Source organism: Rhipicephalus microplus, chromosome 1 (genome assembly GCF_043290135.1).
Source record: "Rhipicephalus microplus isolate Deutch F79 chromosome 1, USDA_Rmic, whole genome shotgun sequence".
Taxonomy (NCBI): Eukaryota; Metazoa; Arthropoda; class Arachnida; order Ixodida; family Ixodidae; genus Rhipicephalus; species Rhipicephalus microplus.
In genome coordinates, this window is record NC_134700.1 from 259,635,498 (window position 1) to 259,649,983 (window position 14,486).

At 48.8% G+C, this 14,486-nt stretch overlaps 1 protein-coding gene across 5 annotated transcripts in view; it reads right to left on the reverse strand.

The window, feature by feature from the left end:
• The window catches only part of LOC142814695 (lachesin-like), a 295,460-nt gene that overhangs the window by 49,802 nt on the left and 231,172 nt on the right, over nt 1-14,486 (reverse strand). The gene's annotated exons all lie outside the window — the stretch shown is intronic.

Here is a 14,486-nt window from a genome sequence, read left to right on the forward strand (position 1 = left end):
TCATAACATCGTTTTTCTCTAGTAGTTCAACTGCACAATAAGGTTCACCCAGACAGACCTTTCTGGCTGCACTGGTCTTTTGGCATACACAAATGAAGCTAAATAATTAGATCTTTCTTACATTCACTGGACATCTCGCAATCTACCGCCCTAAATACTTACTTGTCATTATGGCACACTAAAGTGCCCCAGATATTTTAATTGCGAAGCATTTCTTTGCGAGCTCCAAGCACTTTTGGGGTCTATCTACGTAGATAGATAGATATATCTATAGCCCCCTACGTCTGGGTGCTCTCGTGATCACCCCTTAAAGTCTGGGTAAATCAAGAATAGCATGGGTGGGTAACATGGTTCGACGAATATGACTCGCTGGTCATGAGATGAATAATGGCACGACCCTGATATCATATTATTCGGTATATCACACTTCGGGATATTGTTTTATGCAGGATATCAACTTCGAAGAAAACACTACTCTAGACAGTGACACATACTCGCAGGCGGGTATGTGCCACTGGTATGTGGGTATGCGCCACGGGTAGCTAACACTTCGTGCTACCCAGAAATGTCGAGAGCACGCATGGGTAATTTTGACGCATGAGCGTAAAAAAAAAGCTGACATTGGCAGCGTGGAACCAATGAATGTAAATAAAAAAGTGTCTATCTACAAGCAGGAATCGAACCCCACCATTCAGCATGGATATCAAGTGTTCTGCCACAGAACCATGCCAGGACTCGAAACTTCTTTTCAAATAGACCGTAATGTTCGTAAAGCGTGAATTGGGGATGCAGTGATGGCTATCCAATCTGTGGTAATGCCACAGGCATGGAACGAGGTTTAGCCATGCCAATGCGAGTATGTGCCATGGTGTGAAAGAAGAAGAGGACGGTTGGTGTGCTTGTGCTCTAACGTTCGGTTCGGCTCGACGTCCAGTGCTGCTCCTGTGAACAGACGTTGTGGTCGTTCTGTGATCACGTGACATTTTCTGGTGGAGGTGCTGGGTAGTGTTGTATGCACTGCAATCAGCAGCTAGGTCCTGACACTAGTCGCGACTTGGAAGAACCCGCTGACCTACGGCGTAGCAGGCGACAACTAGGCCTACCTCCTTAATTCGGACCATTTCCACAACTCGGCAGTACTATGGCTAGTGCGGGAACGCAAACCCAATAAACATCAACGCTGCCTCCTCCATGGTTCTTCAACGTCCTGCGAACTCCGAAGCCGTTCCACGGTGACCCTTACGAGAACGTTGACGACTGGCTCGACGACTACAACTGTTGCGGCAGCGTCAACGAGTGGAACGAGCAGCGAAAGCTTCGGTATGTCTACTTTTATCTCGAGGACTCTGCGCGTACTTGGTTCGAAAACCATGAAGCCACTATGACAACCTGGCCAGAGTTTTGCAACCAGTTGCGAAATACCTTCCGAAACTCTGACCGAAAGGAGCAAGCGGAACGGCTCCTCAATTCCCGAAACCAGCGTCCGAACGAGAGTGTTGCCATGTTCGTTGAGGACATGTCGCGGCTGTTCAGGCGAGCCGACTCCTCAATGACGGAAGAGAAGAAGGTGCGCCTCCTAATGCGGGGAGTGAAAGAGCAGCTGTTCGCGGGACTAGTGCGAAACCCTCCCAGCACTGTAGCGGATTTTCTCCGTGAAGCCACGACAATGGAGAGAATGCTAAAGCAGCGTTCGTACCAGTATGAGCGTCCTGGCAGTCTTTTGTCAGTGTCGTCGGCCCTGCCAACACCAGACGTCACGACTGTAAAAGACCTGACGGAGCTCGTGCGCAGTATTGTGCGCGAGAAGCTGCAAAAGCTGCACGTGGTGTCTTCTCCGCCCCTTGTTGCTGCTCTAACGGATGTCGTTCGCGAAGAGGTCCGGCAGCTGGTGCACCCCATGACGACTCTGCGTGCAGCCGAAGTCCAACCCATGACGGCACCGCGTCCAGTCGAAGCTCCGCTATTAACGTACGCGGAAGCATTACGTACTCCTGCACCGGCTGTTGGCTATCCGTCCCGTCCGTCCACCCTGCAGACGGCACTGTCGTTCTTCTCGGGACCACCGCAGTACGGCAACCCACCCCTTACACGGAAATCCAGTGAATGGCGTGCTCCCGACAACTGGCCTCTATGTTATCACTGTGGTGAACCAGGTCACATCTACCGTGAGTGCGCCTACAGGCACATGGGTCTTCCTGGCTTTCGTCCGGATGCTCGTCGTCCCAGAGATGGTGAGCGGCCCCGTGCTATCGCCGAATACTTGGCAAGCCAACGATCCTCAACCCTTCCGCGTCGCGAATCTCGCTCACCATCTCCACGGCGTTCCAAGTCACCTCGCCAACAATCGACCTTTGCGGACGTCCTTGTAGGAAGATCGCCTAGATCCACAAGCCCGGGCCGGGGAAACTAAGAACAGCGACCTCTGGGGGTGAGGCCGCTGTTGATCGACCGTTACAAGACCCTCCCCCGATTTGTCTGCCGACATCCGACGATATTCTTTCACCGACGTGTGCCATCGACGACAAACTGGTCTCTGCTCGTATCTCTGTCCTTGTCGACAACCACCCGCTGACCGCTCTGGTAGATACGGGTGCCGATTATTCTGTTATAAGCGCTGACCTCGCTGCACAGCTAAGAAAGGTAACGACACCTTGGGGAAATGGAACCAACCTCCGGGCTGCGGGAATCAGTACATATGTACCTCAACGAAACAGCCGTCACATTGGGTTAACATCATCTATCGTCATCATCATCATCATCATCATCATCATCATCATCATCATCATCATCATCATCAGTCTGACTACGTCCACTGCAGGACAAAGGCCTCTCCCATGTTCCGCCAGTTAACCAGGTCCTGTGCTTGCTGCTGCCAATTTATACCCGCAAACTTCTTAATCTCATCGGCCCACCTAACCTTCAGTCTCCCCCTAACCCGCTTCCCTTCTCTGGCAATCAAGTTAGTTACCCTTAAGGACCAGCGGTTATCCTGTATACGTGCTACATGCCCGGCCCATGTCCATTTCCTCTTCTTTATTTCAACTATGATATCCTTAACCCCCGTTTGTCCCCTAATTCACTCTGCTCTCTTCTTGTCTTTTAAGGTTACACCTACCATTTTTCTTTCCATTGCTCGTTGCGTCGTCCTCAATTTAAGCTGAACCCTCTTTGTAAGTCTCCAGGTTTCTGCTCCGTAGCTAAGTACCGGCAAGATACAGCTGTTATATACCTTCCTCTTGAGGGATAGTGGCAATCAACCTGTCATAATTTGAGAGTGCTTGCCGAATGTGCTCCACCCCATTCTTATTCTTCTTGTTATTTCAACCTTGTGGTTAGGCTCTGCGGTTATTACCTGCCCTAAGTAGACATAGTCTTTTACAACTTCAAGTGCACTGTTACCTATCTCGAAGCGCTGCTCCTTTCCGAGGTTGTTGTACATTACTTTCGTTTTCTGCAGAATAATTTTAAGACCCACTTTCTGCTCTCCTTGTCTAACTCCGTAATCATGAGTTGCAATTCGTCCCCTGAGTTACTCAGCAATGCAATGTCATCGGCGAAGCGCAAGTTACTAAGGTATTCTCCATTAACTCTTATCCCTAACTGTTCCCATTCTAGGCTTCTGAAAACCTCCTGTAAGCACGCGGTAAATAGCATTGAGGAGATTGTGTCCCCCTGCCTTACACCCTTCTTGATTGGTATTCTGTTGCTTTCTTTATGAAGCACTATGATAGCAGTTGATCCCCTGTAGATTTCTTCCAGAATGTTTATATATACTTCATCTATGCCCTGATTCCGCAGTGTCTGCATGACGGCTGACATTTCTACTGAATCAAACGCCTTTTCGTAATCTATGAAGGCTATGTATAGTGGTTGGTTATACTCTGAGCATTTCTCTATTACCTGATTGATAGTATGAATGTGGTCAATTGTTGAGCAGCTTGTTCGAAATCCTGCTTGTTCCTTTGGTTGATTGAATTCTAATGTTTTCTTTACTCTGTTAGCAATTACCTTTGTGAATAGCTTGTATACTACAGAGAGCAAGCTGATCGGCCTGTAATTCTTCAAGTCTTTGTCATCTCCTTTCTTATGTATTAAGATGATGTTAGCGTTCTTCCAAGACTCTGGTACCCTTCCCGTCAGGAGACACCTTGTAAACAGGGTGGCTAGTTTTTCTAACACAATCTGTCCTCCATCTTTCAGCAGGTCTGATGTTACCTGATGCTCACCAGCAGCTTTGCCCCTTTGCATGCTCTCCAAAGCTTTTCTGACTTCGTCTATCATTACTGGTGGGGTGTCATCTGGGTTACTGCTAGTTCTTATAGTATTAAAGTCGTGGTTGTCTCGGCTACTATACAGATCTCTGCAAAACTCCTCCGCTATTTTAACTATCCTATCCATATTGGTATTTATTTTGCCTTCTTTATCCCTTAGTGCCTACATACAACTTTTGCCTATCCCAAGTTTCCTCTTCAGTGCTTTGACGCTTCCTCCGTTTTTCAGAGCGTGTTCAATTCTCTCCATGTTATACCTTCTTACATCGCATACTTTACGTCTATTAATCAACTTCGAAAGCTCTGCCAGTTCTATTTTGTCTGTTGTACTTAAAACTTTCATGATTTGACGCTTATTAATTAGGTTCTTCTAATTAGGCTAGCACTGAGAGGGAAAGTACAGGAATTCAGAGTGTCGCTGCAGAACAGGTACTCGGCTCTTAGTGAGGAAACCAACCTTAGCGTAGATACAATGAATGATAATCTGACGAGTATCATTGCGGAGTGTGCAGTGGAAGTTGGAGGCAGGGTAGTTAGACAGGACACTGGCAAGCTTTCCCAGGAAACGAAGAAGCTAATTAAGATCATCTATAGTTAAGCGCAATGCATGGAAGGTGATTGGCACTTTATATCAACCAAGCAAACACGCGAACAGACATTGGTGATTTTCGTTCGCGAGCTTTAACAAAAATCAGTGCATTTCCACGAAGTGAATGACGACAGGTGGGTGAAGCTATAGCGCTATAGGTCTTAACGTCCATGATGTCCACGTTGAAGTCGCCTACTACTGTTAAAGACGGACGCACGGACAAGTGCACGGACAGACAGACGGACGAATTGGATGATAATGTATTGTGCTTTCATGTAGTTGATTACACATACAGTCGCTTGTTTACACGTTTTTTTAGTTGTTTTTGTGCAGGTGTTCAGTTTCGGTTTGGGTTTTGTGGGGCGTGATGGACGCCAATTCTATCAACCCTAAGGAGCATCACTCCTAAAAGCCGGCATCGACAGCGTTGACTGAAAGAACGCATAGAATAAATATGATGGTCCCTGCAGGAATCGAACCAAAGCATTCTGCGTGGCCATCAAGAATTGTACCACAGAGCCATGCCAGGTCTCGGAACTGATTTTTAAGTAGACAATGAAAGGGCAATGAAAGGGCGGACGCTCTAGCTCGTGCGTTTTGTAACCGAGCGGAGAATCCATCTCTTTCATTGACCATGCCAATTTTACCTAGGGAGATTCTAGCTCACCAGCGCTTCACGCGTCAAAAATGTGGAACACCTCACAGATCCCTTAATGGGGAAGAGGCCACTGACCTTAGAAAAATTCAAACGGATGTATTTCCGCACCTACTGAAGTTACACGCGATACATCCAACTCTTTACCCGGCTGTATGTCCGTGGTGCGGCGGAAGACCGACTCTCTACCACATATCGTGGGGGTGCGATCGTAAACCAAGCGACATAACCAATTTTCTCGGCGAACCTTTAACACCTAGTATGGAGCAGTGGGAGGCACACCTCGCTAGCTCGGACCCAGGAGTGCAGCTCGCACTACTGGATCAAGTCCGGCGGGCGGCTAAGGCCAGTGGAGCCCTGGACGTAGGGCCCCAACCATAAAGGCTCTAAAACGCCCCTCTCCCTTTCCCCTTCAATAAAGTTTTACTCTCTCTCTCTTTTAAGTAGACCGTAATGTTCGTGAAACGTCAATAGTAGTTGCAATGCTGGCTACCTAATATTATATACAGTACATACGTACTACTATCATACAGCCGTAACGTCGCGTTAACGACAATTGTAGCGAAGCACCATTGATTGATGCTCATTTAGCTGCATGTGTCCAGGGTCACACAAGCTTACATATCAGCTTACCGATTCTGGCGTTGCTAATACGCATGTGTCTGTTATAATCGCTACGCAAAAGTAAGAACGCGACTCTTCAACAAATCTATGCGTACAACATTTTTACACGTGTTAGCGTCATTTGATACCGTTTTGCTCAATAAAAAAATTACAACACAGTCACCTTCTCTCCGCACGCTTAGCATAACTTTGATTACCAAGGTACGTGGGATCTGCAGAGTTTTGTGTTTTATTAACGCGATTCGTCCTTGGTCTGACACAAAGTGTTCATTAGTTTATGCATCTGGTCCATTGATTCCTGTTTAGTTTTTAAAGAAAACCATTCCGCTATGCCACGAAACAAAGCGAGGTAATAAAAATTACAGCAAATAACTATGAAAATATCATTGGGAAAAGCAGTGCGTGGACCATCATTGAGTTCTGTGTGTGTGCGTGTGTATTTCGATTGATACGGATGCATGAGCGGAAGTGTGGTGCGTAAAAATACTGTTCTCTATCTGCTGCTACAACAGTATAACAAAACAGTAGGTGTAAGCCATACTTCTCTGCAGACTGGTTGGTTCATACTTTAAAACTCGATTTGCTGCGCAAGCTGAAGGAAAACGAGAAGGGAGACAGGAAAGAGCGCTCCTTCCTGTCTCCATTCTCGTTTTTTTCCTTCAACTTGCGCAGCAAGTTCAGTTTTCAAGTAGGTGTAAACTGGCCCTTTCATAGCTCCCTGAACCCTACGATGAGACATCAGACAGGTTATACCACGCGTTTGCTCTCACAAGCAATCGAGCGCACAGCACCTGAAGCACGAACCAAAAAGTTAAGACAACTTGGCACCAAGGCTCCAAAGCTTGAACTAAGTGCGGAGCTGGACAGCCTTCCTTGTATTTCTTCAGTTTTCTCATCCTTTCATGTTTTCCTAGTTATTTGACCTTTTAATTCTATTTATTTCTTACACCCTTTTTCTCTATTGTTTACGATTTCTATTTTTAGACTAAATGATTTAGCTTTCTTCCTCTTCTTTTCAATTTCTCTCTGGCTTGCTGTTTTTTTCTCATGCTGTGATTGTTGGCGTGAAGCAGGAAAAAACCACGTTTAGAAATAGCAAAAGGAGAGAAAACGAGAAATAGAAAGTAGAAGAAAGAGCAAAAAAAACAATAGGTGAAAAAAATAGAAAGAACACAAGCACAGGCCGGGCTGCTAAAGTGTTCCGTACTTACAACGCAGTGTGTTTCTGCCAACCACCCCGGCGCGATGGCTGAAGCCACCCGACCACATCACTGGTAGTAATGACTTTTTCGTTCACTCTAAATTTTTATATACACTGGTCTAGAACTGAGAAGATCCTAAATTCAGCAAACATTTACCGCATGATGTAATGCTCCTGGCCCCAGCACCCTTTCATTTGCACTATGTTAGCACGGCATACGCACAGAATGCTAGACTTTGTATCCATGCTAAAGAAGTCTAGGGCTTTCAAACCATTTTGGGTAATGCGAATTTCTTGGTAGCTCAAATCGTTCCAGATAGCATTTCATTTATTCTCAACGCACAGTAATCAGGCGTACACGATCACTAATCTTGACTTGCCAAGCACATAAAACATAAAAAGCTTTTCTTTATTCTAGTCTGTATAAAACCTCGTAATCACCAAATTTAGGCGTGCATTTGCATTCGCGACAGTGTGAGAATTATTGGAGACTAAGCATCGTGAAACTATCATTTATGTGTTTGGAAAAAAGTTTTTTACCAGTTAGGGTATACTTGGTACTCTACTATGGGAGAGCGGAAAGCCGTCTAATCAAAAAAGCTGTAGCTAATAAATTGAGGATCTGTGTTTAGGAGAAATGTTCGACGACTCAGAGTACGATGTACTCTACGATGAAAGAGCAATAAACGGTCCCTGATCGCCCGCATACAGAAGGATCACTGAGTTATGTATATTGTCACGTTAAAATGTCACGTTAAAGAGACAGGAGACGTTTTTAAGGCGTCCTCACAAAAGTCCGAAGAGCGGTCGGCTCAGCGCAGCCAAAAACAGAACAATGGCACGAGGGGAACTGCCACTTCGTCTGCCTCTTTTGCGCTGGCAGATCAAGCGCGCGGCACTGCCCCTCCTCCCTGAAGAGCATCGCCTCGATGCTAAACGAAGCGTGTATCGTAAAAAAAAAACATTGTCACAGTGTGTGGTACGGTTTTAACCGCACCACGTGCACAATCTCGGGTCGTAGCTGTCGGCGTCGGGGTGGTTGGCTTCCGTCCGGAAGGACTTCGTAATTGACGTCGCTCACTTGTCGTAGCACTTTGTACGGGCCAAAATACCGACTGAGAAGCTTCTCAGAGAGACCTTTGCAGCGCACAGGGGTCCAAACCAACACCTGGTCACCTGGTTTATAATCGACTTGTCTGTGGCAGCGGTTGTAGCGCTGTGCATCGACGCCTTGTTGTTTCTTGATGTTTACGCGGGCTAGTTGACGTGCTTCCTCGGCTCGTTGCACGAAACACTCAGCATCTTCGTCGAGATTCTCGATGTTGTCAATGTCGCATGGGAGCATTGCGTCCAACATCGTCTGAACGTCCCGACCGTATAGAAGACGAAACGGAGTGAATCGTGTGGTCTCTTGCGTAGCGGTATTATACGCGAATGTTACGTAAGGCAGTATTTCATCCCACGTCTTGTGCTGTACGTCTATGTACATAGACAGCATATCAGTCATCGTTTTGTTAAGCCGCTCGGTCAGTCCATTTGTCTGAGGGTGATACGCTGTTGTCTTGCGATGCGTGGAGTAACTTAACTGAAAAACTTGTTCAAGGAGCCTTGCTGTAAACGCTGTTCCTCGGTCTGTGATGACACAGGATGGAGCACCGTGGCGTAATACAATTCTCTCGATGAAAAACTGAGCAACTTCACAAGCCGTGCTTTTAGGAAGCGCCTTAGTTTCAGCATAGCGGGTTAGATAATCTGTAGCGACGATTATCCACTTGTTGCCGGAAGATGACAAGGGAAACGGACCCAGGAGGTCCATGCCGACTTGATCGAAGGGTGTTCTGGGTGGCTCGATAGGGTGAAGTAATCCCGCAGGCTTAACAGATGGGGATTTTCGGCGCTGGCATTCGCGGCAGGCTTGAACGTACTGTTTAACGCAAGCGGCAAGTTTCGGCCAGTAGTAAGACTTTCGTACCCTAGCGATGGTTCGGGTGATGCCCAGATGGCCCGATGGAGGCTCGTTGTGGCAGGCAAATAGAATTTCATCACGCAGCTCTGCGGGGACGACCAACAGGTAAGTTTTGTTGCTGGCGGCTGCGTTCTTCTTGTACAACACGCCCTGTCGTAAGCAGAAGGATGACAATCCGCGAGTTATATGCTGGGGCAGTGATACGTTGCGGCCCTCTAGATGTTCAATGATAGGTCGCAATTGAGCATCTGCTCGCTGCCGTAAAGCCAAGTCTGTTACGCTTACGGAGCCAAGGAAAGGGCAGTCCTCTTCGAAGCTCTGAGCGGCAGGCTCAACTGGCGCGCGTGACAACGTGTCCGCATCTTCGTGTGCACGACCGGACTTGTACACGATAGTGACGTCGTACTCCTGCAGACGTAGGCTCCACCTTGCCAGTCGTCCGGAGGGGTCTCTGAGGTTCGCAAGCCAGCACAGCGAGTGATGATCCGTCACTACTCTGAATGGACGGCCGTAAAGGTAAGGTCGAAACTTAGCAATTGCCCACACGACAGCAAGGCACTCCTTCTCCGTGGTACTGTAGTTTGACTCCGGGCGTGTTAGGGTTCGGCTTGCGTAGGCGATAACCTTTTCAATTCCCTCCTGCCGTTGGACGAGTACCGCGCCCAGACCGACGTTACTGGCGTCGGTATGAATTTCTGTTTCGGCTTCCTCGTCGAAATGTCCAAGAACAGGTGGTGATGCCAGGCGAAGCCGAAGCTCTGTGAATGCTGATTCTTGTTCAGCACTCCAAACGAACGGCGTATCGTCTCTAGTGAGTCTAGTTAATGGTTCGGCAATTTTCGAAAAATTGCCTATAAAGCGCCGGTAGTACGCGCATAGACCAAGAAACCGCCGCACACTTTTCTTATCGGCAGGAGTCGGGAAGGCTGCGACAGCGGCGGTTTTCTCAGGGTCAGGACGGACGCCTTCTGCGCTTACGACATGTCCAAGGAACTTTAGTTCTTCGTAACCGAAATGGCATTTTTTGCGGCTTTAACGTAAGGTTAGCCGTCCGAATCGCCTCAAGTACTTGTCGTAGTCGCTTCAGATGTTCGGAGAAGCTGGTTGAAAACACGACCACATCATCCAAGTACACAAGGCAGCTTTGCCATTTTAAGTCAGTCAACACAGTGTCCATCATGCGTTGGAAGGTAGCTGGCGCAGAGCAGAGTCCGAACGGTAGCACCCGAAATTCGTAGAGGCCATCCGGCGTGACAAAGGCGGTTTTTTCGCGGTCGCGCTCATCAACCTCAATTTGCCAGTAGCCACTCTTTAAATCCAGGGAAGAAAAATACTTCGCTCGTCGTAGTCGGTCAAGCGAGTCATCAATACGCGGCAGCGGATAAACATCTTTTTTTGTGACGTTGTTGAGCTTTCTGTAATCTACACAGAAGCGAAGCGTACCGTCCTTCTTCTTAACCAGAACGACCGGTGAGGACCAGGGACTGTTCGAAGGCTGGATAACGCCGTCGTCGATCATTTCTTTCACTTGCTGCTTGATAGCTGCGCGTTCTGTCGGCGAGACGCGGTATGGCTGTTGGTGAATAGGTCTTGCGTCGTCGTAAGTGATTATCCTGTGCTGTGTAATTGGCGTCTGACTCACTTTAGACGACTGAGCAAAGCACGCCCTGAATTCAAACAATAGCTCTCGCAAGGCCCTCTGGTTCTCTTCTGGCAGTGCACTGTTCATGTCAACATCTATTACGGTTTGTCCATTGCGGCTACTGTCTTCACAGGCAAAACACTCAATGACGTCCTCCAAGGCTTCAGCGTAGGCGACCGCAGTGCCCCGGAAAAGGTGACGATGCTCATTGGTGAAATTTGTAATCATGACCTCGGCTGTACCGTTCCGAATGTCAATGATGCCTCGTGCCACAGAAATTCCAAGCGCCAGCAGCAGGGAGACGTTGCACTCTGCCACTGTTTCACCGTCACTGGTTCCTTCGGAAGTCACCTGAATTAGGATACTTGCACGAGGTGGTATTGTGACACTGTCGTCGGAAACACGGAGGGCGGTTGTACGGCGGTTGGAGTCCCTTGACGTAGCGTTGACTGTCGAAAAGGAAATGCAGCGTCGCCGTAGGTCGATTACGGCGCCATATTCCCGAAGAAAATCGAGGCCGAGAATTAATTCGCGGGAGCAGTCACGTAGCACGATGGAGCTGACCAAAAACGTGCAGCCTCGTATTTGTAGCCTGGACGTGCACAAACCAACCGGCGTTACAACATGTCCGCCAGCTGTACGTACATGCGATCCTGTCCAAGGCATTATCACTTTCTTCAAGGTACGTGCCAATTGTCCGCTAATAATCGAGTAGTCAGCACCAGTGTCTATTAAGGCAGTTAAATTGCGACCGTCGAGCAGCACAGGTATGTCCATTGAAAAGTCGCTCAGCTGGGATACAGGCGCCGGCGTAGTCGAATTTCCGTTGGTCCGATGTCGCGTCGATTGGAGGGCGAGGTCTTCATCACGTCGAGAATCAGCGGCCTCGCCTCGAAAGGTCGCTGGCGTTAGTTTTCCAGGCGAGGGCTCGGAGACCGTCCTTGCGGCCTTCGATTTCCGTTGCCTGAATAAGATGACGACCGCGGTGACGGTGAGCGCGACTGACGCCTGAGTGGGACGTTCTGCCGAGCGATAAAATCTTCAATTTCTGGTGGTCTCTGTCCAAACCGGGGGCGGGGTGAATTGGCAGGAAAACCCTGCAGCCCAAGTCGGCGGTACTGGCAGTCTCGGTAGAGGTGACCCGCTTCACCGCAGTGGTAGCAAAGCGGTCGTCGGTCGGGCATGCGCCATATGTCGGATTTACGCATGACGGGTCGAGTGTCTGCAAAATAAGGGACCACCTGTGCGGACTGCAGTGTGGCGTACGGGGTTGCGGCTGGTAGTGGGACTGGTGCAGGTGCGTTGTGTTCGAACGTGTCGGTATAAGTGGTGCGCTGGAAACCACTCACTGGGGATGGTGTCGTGGACGACGGAACGGTGCGTCTCAATACGTCTGCGTAGGTCACCCCTAGAGGTTCACTTGAAGTTGCGAACGCCCGAAGTGGTGCAGCAACCTGCGTTGGTGTCTCGCGGCGAGGTGTGCCGAGCGCATGCTGAACTTCGTCACGTATGATGGTGGCGATGCAATTCGTGGAAGGCTGCTGCTGCGCCTGGTTCAGCTGTTGCAGCTGTTGTAGCTCGTCGCGAACAACCGAACGTATCAGCTCGCGAAGCGCTCCCACGTCGGTCGGGAACGAGCCTAGCCCGGTGGTATAGGTAGCATTCACTTGCCGATCGTACTGGTTCCGCTGCTGCAGCGCCTTTTCCATGGCGACGGCTTCAGTGAGGAACTCCGCGACCGTTCTAGGCGGACTACGAATGAGTCCAGCGAAGAGCTGCTCTTTCACACCTCGCATCAAGTGTCGCAGCTTCTTGTCTTCCGGCATGGTTGGATCGGCGCGAGTGAACAGATGAACCATATCCTCCACGTATGTAGCCACACCTTCATTAGGCATCTGCATGCGGGACTGGAGGGCCCTTTCAGCGCGCTCTCGACGATCGAGACTCGAGTACGTTTCGCGGAGCCTGTGACAGAACTCATGCCACGACGTTAGGAGGCCCTTGCGGTTCTGGAACCATGTGCGAGCACCATCCAGAAGACTAAAGTACACATTCTTGAGCTTCGCTACTTCGTCCCACCCGTTGAAATCCGCTACGTACTCGTACTCAGCCAGCCAATCTTCCACATCTTCATAGAGGCCACCACGAAAGGGACTCGGAACACGTGGTTTTTGTAGCGTATAATGAGTGGGTGCAGCTGCGGGTGCAGCGGTTGGAGCAGCGGCGGCTCCAGCGGTAGGGGAAGCGGTGACAGCAACAGTATTCTCCATACCAGTCGACGTACTTGTACTGTGAGGCACAAACTCGGGGGACAGTCCTCGAATCCTCCGACTGAAACGGTGTACCGGCGTAAGCTCTGGGTTTTGGGTCACGTTCCGGCTGCTAGAAGGAGTCTGTTGCATAGGTGAGGTTACCCCGCACCTCCACCATTAAAATGTCACGTTAAAGAGACAGGAGACGTTTTTAAGGCGTCCTCACAAAAGTCCGAAGAGCGGTCGGCTCAGCGCAGCCAAAAACAGAACAATGGCACGAGGGGAACTGCCACTTCGTCTGCCTCTTTTGCGCTGGCAGATCAAGCGCGCGGCAATATTCTCCAATTAATGCGAAGATCTACTTGTTCTTCGAAGAAGCGACTGATGCTAAAAGAAACCTCATAAACTGTGCCAGTAGGGCATTCTGTAAATATATTGCTGCAACGAATGTTTGTCCGTTTTTTTTATTTGCAACCTGCTTTTCTTTTTTCACTGCTTGGCATCGTATGTGTTTTTTATAGCCTATTGGTAGCTGTAACGACACAGAATAGCCCATTGTGCAACTTTACTGTATCTAACGTGTGCGATAAGAACGGATGTACGGGCTGTCTATTCTTCTTCTATTCTCGTTTACAGCTCTTTTTGCAACCAATGTCTTCTGGGTGCGCAGCTTTATGATGACTAATGAATGAGGAAACGCGTAGGTTGAGGCATGGCATATCAACATTACTGGCAGCCAGCCTACAACTATCTTGCATTGAGAAGAACCGGAACTCTTTCATAGTTATCTCTCAAGAAAGGGAAATAAGACAACCACCCCTTTGTAGCCGGGAGCCACAAGTAAATCTGTGCCAATTTCTCAGAAAGAAAAGCTTTCGCCACCTAGCGGGTTTCCGCAGAACTCATTTGCAATAGTTATCTATCACGAGTATCAGCACAGGTGCCTGATTTACAGGTGACAGTGTTGTGCCATTGATGGTGAAACGTACCGATGTATGGGCATGTGCAGGTATGCTGTCTATCTTTTCTGCCATAGCGCGAACTTCCTGCCTGTACTCGGTGTTTGTGTTCTCTTGTTGCCTTTCTCTTGGGTTCGTGCCTGCACGCCCTACATTTCTCTGCGATATGCGATTACAGTTCAATCATGATCAAGTATAAGGACGGTCAGTAACTTCAGCATTAAGTTTCTACAAGGATCTAACACAGCATTCTCAAGCGACATCGAAGTGGCCCAAAATGGTTGGCCACCCGTCGTGCAAGTAGCAGCGTGGCCGGCCCTTTCAAAT